Source organism: Panulirus ornatus, chromosome 70, assembly GCF_036320965.1.
Source record: "Panulirus ornatus isolate Po-2019 chromosome 70, ASM3632096v1, whole genome shotgun sequence".
Taxonomy (NCBI): Eukaryota; Metazoa; Arthropoda; class Malacostraca; order Decapoda; family Palinuridae; genus Panulirus; species Panulirus ornatus.
Window position 1 is genome coordinate 9,314,709 of NC_092293.1, and position 9,391 is coordinate 9,324,099.

Consider the following 9,391-nt stretch of genomic DNA (forward strand, 5'->3'; position numbering starts at 1 on the left):
TATAATTAGGTTCGGTAAAATGCCATCTGCTGGCTATGTGCGCCTGTTGGGAAATGACCGGTGTAGACCCCGTTGCTCACCAAAGTGAGACGAAGGGTATTCGAGTACATAGTATTCGAATAACGTTATTTCCTATTTTGCCAGGCCCATAGCCTAGTGGTAGCATTCCCTCCTCTTACACAAGGGCGCCGGGTTCGATCCTGGCTGTTGGAGATTTATATGTATGTATGTATGTATGTATGTATGTAAGATGTAGATAAGTAAAGGAGTAAGTATATATACTCATATAATGAACACTAATGAAAAAATTATCCGCGTGTTACTTAGAAATATCATTTATGAATTAAACTAAAGTATTTTTCAGAGAAAATCTATATTGATATAAAAAAAACAACAAACAATCAAATTTGATAAACTAGAGCTCATTAAATGACAAATAAAGAATATGATATGTGAATTTCAACAATTTTATTAACATCACAAAACGAAATACATAACCCAAATAATATAAATCATCAAAAGTTATAAAAAAGAAGCCCTCTCATGACGTAAGCACTTATATTATCGGCGGAATCCGGTAACACCTCTTGAATAGCATATGCAAGACGGAGTAGAGTGGCTAGGGTCAGAAGCATATTCTCCACTTCAACTGACTAATGATATGTTAAGGATAAAGGCAACACAAACCACATACATCGATTGTAAGGATGGAATCAGGGATGAAACATCTATAACTAGAAAGGTTAAAGATACAAAGATGATGAAATACCTTTACCCGGGATCAGTAGCACCTGTGGTAATGGACACACCTTTGTAATGCTTGATCACTTACAACTGATCAACTTTAATACGAAAGTCTTAGGTATTGTCCCTCAGGAAAACTTTTTATGAATATTTATAAAACACATATATATGTTAGATATACACTATCTCTAGAATATATCTTTACCTGGGACGTGTAACACTTGTGTGGATAGACACAACTTTGTAATGCATGATCCATTACACGAAATGAACTTCACTAACGAAGAGTTATACAACGCGTCGTTGGAGAACATTAATCAAATACCTATACAGAATTTTTATGTTAGATAAGAGGCATTAATTACAAGTGAACATAAGAAATGATGAAAGAAAAGGACGTAGATGTAGATATTTTATTAAGTGATGAAATACTCCTGCCTCAAACTAGCCCCTTTTATTGGATTTTCTGTGGTTTATATTTATAAATGTTTAAATTTAACATCTTTTTATTTCTTCTAACATCTTACGATTTCAGGCTTAAAGACCTTGGTTCTGAACAACCATTATAATGCAACACAATACATATTTATCATAAATAAATCATTTATCACAATAACCATTATGTTTGTACCAGATTCTTTAAGTCCTCAATCACGTTTGTTAATATATAAGGCATTTTTCCGCCACATTTCAATACATAACATATATCTACACGTGTGGAAATATATGTTTTATAGATTTTTCCTTATCTTTTTTAATCAAAGTACAAGGTTATGTGTGTGTGTGTGTGTGTGTGTGTGTGTGTGTGTGTGTGTGTGTGTGTGTGTCTGTGGGAGTGTGTCTATGTGTATGTGTGTGTATGCATGTGTGTGTGTGTCTCTGTATGTGTATGTGTGTGTGTGAGAGCTCATAGAAGTAAAGACAGTATATGATTACAAGGTCAAAAGACGAGACATCACGAGTGTATATCGCTCTCCCGTAATACGCAAATATTACCTCCCCCCCCCCCCCCCCACACACACACACACACACACACACACACACACACAGAGCGGCGCCAGGCTGGAGGCGGGGCATCGTGACGTCACAGGCAAGTCCCTCCCCCCGCCAGATCCAAACATGTGTTGTGTCTGGTGATGGCGGTTCAAGATTTCCCACATTTATATTGATCTTTACATTATCATCCACTCCCAAAGTCACCTGGCATTCTTGTGTTTCAACAACAGACGTGATATATGCAACACCAGGCAAACATTGTACCATTATCTGATAGGTTAATTGGTGCACAATCAAGAACCAGTGAATTTCATCGCCGCCATAAGTAAGTAAGGAAGGTGACTTTAATGATGATAAATACGACCTGGTATGGCTGTGTCTACACACTACCGCCATCTGGTCAACCTGGTACATATGATCATTTAAACTCTGACATTTAAACACAATTTTTTCAAAATTCCTCCTACAAACGCGAACTTAAAATCCATCCATTCAACTCCGTCATTTATTCATGAACATTTAGTATTCGAGCGTTATCATTTCAGCTGCGTTATTTGATCAGAGACTTTTAAACTACATTATATAAAGACAAACCTTGAAAGTATGTCATTTAAACGAAAATTTGTGCAAAGCGTCATTGAAACTCAAACTTTTGATCCCGTCAATAACTTTAAAATTCTCTCAAACAACTGCGAACTTTTAAACTCCGTCAAATTGCAGCTGTTTTAGGAAATGTCTCATTTAATTGATAAAAATTATAGTCACTTAATTCAACGATATCCTTTGAAGTCTGTCTTTATATAATGAACCATCAAACTCCGTCTCTGGAAATAAACATAAGCTTTAGTTCAGTTACTGGAAAGGAAGTTTGTACATTCTATTGAAGTCCATCACTTAACGCGAACTTTTAAATGCTTCCATTTAGCTGGGCCATTCATTCCCTGGCTACCATTCATAATATGGCCTTTTAAACTCTGTGTCTACGATGTTCTGTTCACCGTTGTCCACAGTATCGAGATAGCACCAGGAACATAAGATAATGCTTCATACCCTCACATACATTCCTTACCTGTCATATGTAATGCAACGAAAACACAGCCCACAGTCCACAACCAGGCCCTACAACCCTGTCCGTGGTTTACCCCATTTGATTCATATGTCCTGCTTCAGTTCACTGATAGCAGGTCGTCCTCTGTAAATCACATCGCCCCAGTTCACTTTATCCTATACACGCCTCTCACGTGACCTTGAGCATATTCAGGCCCTGATCACTCAAACTCTTGTTCACTTCCTCCATCCATCTCCAATATGGTCGCCCTAATCTTGTCCCCTACACTTCTGACACATGTATCCTCCTTTAACCTCCCCTCACTCACTCTCTCCAAATGTCTAAACCATTTCAGTACACCTTCTTCAGCTCTGTCAACCATGCTCTATTTATCATCACACATCTCTCTTACCCTATCATTACTTACTGGATCAACCCGCGTCACACCACATGTTGTCCTCAGACATTTCATTTTCAACACATTCACTCTATCATCAAATCTTCCTCATACTGTCTCTACCTTCACCGCCGACTGACATCACTGTTCAAACTCAGGAATGTCTATACCATATTTATTGTACCTGAGCCGCGCCCCAGCCAGGTCCTCCTGACTAACTAGAGCCACACACACACACACAGGCACCAGCTGGACACAATACAGAACACAACACACACAATCCTCCTGGGTCCATCTCACACCACCTACCAAGATGTGCTCATCTGGCTGACCACGTCCACCCCTCCCACCAACACCACCAGCTAACCCCCTGCCCCCTTCACCTCCACCCCCGGCACAATGACCTCTCTCTCTCTCTCTCTCTCTCTCTCTCTCTCTCTCTCTCTCTCTCTCTCTCTCTCTCTCTCTCTCTCTCTCTCTCTCTCTCTCTCCTCATCCCCCCGCACCGCCGTTCGTCAGTACACTCGACTTGTACCAATCACAGCTGGAACACAGAGATATAAGACCAGTCCTATACCTGTTATTGTGAACGTCATCAACAATCCAGGAACAAGTACACAAGCTAAGCAAGTAAACTGCTGCTCAGTTTTCCACTTATCGACTTAGTTAAGACAAACAAAATATCACCAGGTGTACCACAGTGGTGTGTGCCCGACTGACTCAGTAACATCATTACTGGAACTCCACCAGAGTTTGTGTTGTCGCTTACCCCTCCGGAGCCACAGTCGACCGACCTCACATAAATAGCAATTGATAGTTTGAGGAAAATAATGATTCCTGCCTTAAAGGTCAATAGTGAGGAATGGTCGGTCTTCAAGATTATTGCTCTGATGTTAACAAACATGGCCAAGTGAATCTTGTCATTTGTAGTAGAAACGTTAATTCTATTATGGAAGTGAGCAATGGAAGGAGTGATGCAGATTGATCAGGTGGAGGAAGTAGGTGAGGTAAGGTGTGGTGGTCAGTCACACCATTTACATGTTGGTCACAGGAAGAGTTTAGTAAACACTATCGTCTCTCACAAGAATGAACCAGGTTTGTTCTGGAGAAGATAAGAGGGAGGGAGGGAGGCTGCCTAGATGGAAGAGGTCAATTATGGTAAGATTACTGGAATGATTGACATTATTATATTTGATGTAGGAATAATGAGCCTCATAGTTTGCCTGATCTTCGTAACGTTCATCACGATCACTTTATGTAATAACTCACAATGATATATAATCTCCACATCTCACTCCCTCACTCATACTCTAGTTCTTTAATATAACACCAGTGCAAAACATAATGGCTCAGTAACCAAAGATATTAGCGCCGTGTGCCTTAATTACTAATTCATCCTCATTCTTAATAAAAATAACAAGAACATTCATCTATCGAGGCTTCTAATGAATCTAATAGTCTATCAATGATGACATTTATATTCATCTTTCTTCAACCTTCTGAAATGTTAATCTTCTTTCATGTCTGACCGCAAAATCAGTTCAGGTTTTGCCACACTAAAACATTAAATTCATCAACTTGTTATTTTCAACTACTTTCCCATTCCAACTGAGTGGAGCAAGACAACCCTTTTATATTGAAGGATAAGTTATGAAGGTTCACTTCTCTACTCTCGTCCCAAGCCTCTCTCTCCTGTCCTGCCTGACTCTCGTCCCAAGCCTCCTCCGCCTGTCCTTCCTTTTTCACATAGTCTCTCTCTTCCAAATCCTCACTTTCCTCACAAACCTATCTCATGTTCAGATTCCCTCATCCCAAGCCTCTCTCTCTGGTACAACCCAACCCTCATCCTAAGCCTCTCTCTCCTTCAAAGCCTCACTCTCCGGCCAAACATCTTGTGTTCAGCCTCTCTCATCCCGAGACTTTCTCTCCTACAAAGCCTCACTCTCATCCCAGGCCTCCCTCTCCCTCCCTCTACACCAGCGGTATTTAAACATTTTCAGTGTTGCAGGTCCACATGAATTTGGGGAAGAATTAGAGAAATTATGGAAGTCTTTATAATGTGTCCCATTTTCTCAATGTTGCTTGAAATCTTACAGTTGCAGGTGCCGGGCTACCACAATAACCGCCACCTGATTGCCACTCTCCTGGAGGAGGAGGAAGAAGCCGATGTTGTGATAGTAAACATCACATGATGTATCACTAATGGTCATAAGATCAAACATTATGGCTACACATCCCGACAATCACCAGACTGTGTGTGGCACAGCACGAAGGACGGAGTCGCCCGCCAGTCTTGTACGAAGCACAATACAATATCTCACTACTTCCTGCCGCTTTCAATACTTTCTATCAGTCAAGATACTCACACTACGTACGTACGTACACTGTTCTATTATCCTTTGTACATCTTCACTACTGGCGTTTTGGACCTTATCTGAATGAGTCACACCAAATGGTTATCAAGGACACAGAACACATTACACTTGTCCACTATCTTTGTCTTTCATACTTTATCTTTCATACTAACTTGCCATTATTAAACGAAAGTTCATTTGGGAACTTATCGTGTTTCATTTTCTCCGTGGACTCATAGGAATATATATATATATATATATATATATATATATATATATATATATATATATATATATATATATATATATATATATATATATATATATATATATATGTGGGTGTGTGTAAATGTATATATATATATATATATATATATATATATATATATATATATATATATATATATATATATATATATATACGAACTAAGTGCCTATGAACGAGCACTCTCATGAAACATACAAACCTCCAACAGCCAGGATCGAACCCGGGACCCCTGTGCAACGGGTGGGAGAGCTACCGCTAAGCTATGATCGCCCTGATATGGATATAACTATTCGAATACTATGTACTCGAATGCCTTTGACCTGAAATGTAAGTTCAAGCCAGTAGGCCGACCCTGCACTTAGCTTGAATCCTTTTGTGTTCACTATAATTATCTTTACTACATCTCCTCTTCTTAATCCCTTTATCTTCACTATGCAAGGCTTATTATAATCTTCACTACAACCTCATCTTCATATAACCTTATCTTGACTAAGCTGGTTTCAAGGAAGGCTTTAGATTTTTCCCGCTCACACAAACAACGTACTTACACGGGGCCCCACGAGTGTAAAACTCCCTCCTAATACAGTGCAAATACATGATTACACACACCTACACACCACCACCACCACTAACAATACACAGAGAAATAGCCTTTTCGGTTGGCTTTGGATCCGTCCTTGAACGTAGTTTGGAGGATTTGGGGGATCAGGTCAATATGGTTAAGTTCACTACGACCTCATATTCAATAACGTGTATCTTCACTACTAGCTTATTTTCACTAAATTATATCTTCACTATACCCTCTTCTTCACTACACCGTTATTTCTACCATACCATCATCATTGTACTCCCTGATGTTCACTAGAAATAGTTCTTATCTTCACTACATAATCATTTTGAATAAACTTTACTCTTTGATAACCCTTATCTCTGCTACATTCGGATCTTCACTATATTCGTTTCTTCACTACAAGCTATCTTGACAATATCCTTATCATCACTATGCTCTTCCTCACTACACTCTCACTACACTGAGCCTCTGAGGGAATATTCTCACTTGGTCCCTTCTCTGTTCCTTTCTTTGGAAAATTGAAAATGAGAGGAGAGGATTTCCAGTCTCGCGCTCCCTCTCCTTTTATTCGCCGTGTACGACACACAGGGAATATGAGGCAAGTATTCTTTCTTCCCTATCCCCAGGGATAACAGCATCTGGTGTTCCCAGACGGTCACCCATCCAAGTACTAACCAGACCCAACGTTGCTTAACTTCCCTGATCGGACGATATATATATATATATATTTTTTTTTTTTTTTTTTTTTTATACTTTGTCGCTGTCTCCCGCGTTTGCGAGGTAGCGCAAGGAAACAGACGAAAGAAATGGCCCCCCCCCCCCATACACATGTACATACACACGTCCACACACGCAAATATACATACCTACACAGCTTTTCATGGTTTACCCCAGACGCTTCACATGCCTTGCTTCAATCCACTGACAGCACGTCAACCCCTGTATACCACATGACTCCAATTCACTCTATTTCTTGCCCTCCTTTCACCCTCCTGCATGTTCAGGCCCCGAGCACACAAAATCTTTTTCACTCCATCTTTCCACCTCCAATTTGGTCTCCCTCTTCTCCTCGTTCCCTCCACCTCCGACACATATATCCTCTTGGTCAATCTCTCCTCACTCATTCTCTCCATGTGCCCAAACCATTTCAAAACACCCTCTTCTGCTCTCTCAACCACGCTCTTTTTATTTCCACACATCTCTCTTACCCTTACGTTACTTACTCGATCAAACCACCTCACACCACACATTGTCCTCAAACATCTCATTTCCAGCACATCCATCCTCCTGCGCACATCTCTATCCATAGCCCACGCCTCGCAACCATACAGCATTGTTGGAACCACTATTCCCTCAAACATACCCATATATATATATATATATATATATATGTATATATATATATATATATATATATATATATATATATATATATATATATATATATATATATGACTGAAAATGAATTTCCCAAATAACAAAAATGGAAGCGCCGGGGTTTGAACCCGGGTCCTCTCGCATGCCAAGCAAGCGCTCTACCACTGAGCTACGCCCCCAAGAACATTTTCTGGCACTTAGTATTAAATGAAGCACTGAGATTACCACGGCAAAATACTGTTTAACCGACCGTTGCCGACTTGCCGGCAAAATAACCACAGGGTAAGTCTCCATGTTCCTCTCGTGTTTTCCTCTCAATTTTTCACGAAGAAATGAGTTTTACTTTTTTATTGTCGTTGCAATAGACTGTAACTAAGCAATAGACTGGAACTAAGCAATAGACTGGAACTAAGCAATAGACTGGAACTAAACAATAGACTGGAACTATACAATAGACTGGAACTAAGCTGACCTGGTATGAGGTCAGAGCCCTCATTATCATCCCTGCTAACTACCGGAAGCAGATTAAGTCGTTCCACAACCGATGTCCGGCCCATGTTAACTCTGATGTGCCCAGCAGTTGGAGGAGGATCGCCAGAAGCTTCTGGAAGATTTCAAGGACGTCTTGGTGGACCTGACCCTTTCAGATAAGGTCGAAAACCCCAATTTATTGTGAAGATCTTCACTATAACGTTGGACGAACATACTGAATGTTGCACACATGTGATGCGGACAAAATGAAACAAGAAAAAGACAAAAAATATGTCTGGTGTGGGTCTCGAACCCACGACCTTGAGTGTGTCAGACTCACGCTCTACCACTGAGCTAACCAGACAATAGAAAAATACGTCTGTTTCTTCAATTTGAATTAATGAAAATCTTTACGAAGCAGCGTTTAGAAAAGAGAGATGTCTTTGACGAAATTTACTTGCTTGGCTTATTCTTCTGTTCCTCATTATCGAAAGTAAACATACTGAAGGATATATATATATATATATATATATATATATATATATATATATATATATATATATATATATATATATATATATATATATATATATCGCTACCTCGCAAACGCGGGAGACAGCGACAAAGCAAAAAGAAAAAAAGAAAAAAAAAAAAAATATATATATATATATATATATATATATATATATATATATATATATATATATATATATATATATATATTGGAAAGGATCACAATTTTGCGCGTGATCAAGTATATTCCTATGAGTCCACGGGGAAAATGAAACATGCCACGTTCCCAAGTGCACTTTCATGTAATAACCACATCATCAGGGGAGACACAAGAGAGAAATATAACAGTCAGTTGATATACAACGAAGAGACGTAGCTAGTACGCCATTTGGTAAACATGTGATTGTCCGAGACAGACAACAAGCGTATCATAAACTAATTATGTGGACAAGATGAATTCCTTACAAATTTTATCAACACTAAATTTATGCAATTTGTATAGACAATCACTTATATCAAGATTATAATTCTTTGTGCATTTAATGATAGAAGATTCAATGATATTTCTCGTGGTACTGGAGTTAGAGTTAATAATGCCATCTCAGTTATTAACTCTAACTCCAGTACCACGAGAAATATCACTGAATCTTCT

General features: G+C 39.2%; 1 non-coding gene across 1 annotated transcript; it reads right to left on the bottom strand.

Moving 5' to 3' along the window:
• Positions 1-8,518: 8,518 nt before the first annotated feature.
• Positions 8,519-8,590, bottom strand: TRNAV-GAC (transfer RNA valine (anticodon GAC)). The gene has a single exon. It is a non-coding gene; the product is annotated as a tRNA-Val (tRNA).
• Positions 8,591-9,391: the final 801 nt, after the last annotated feature.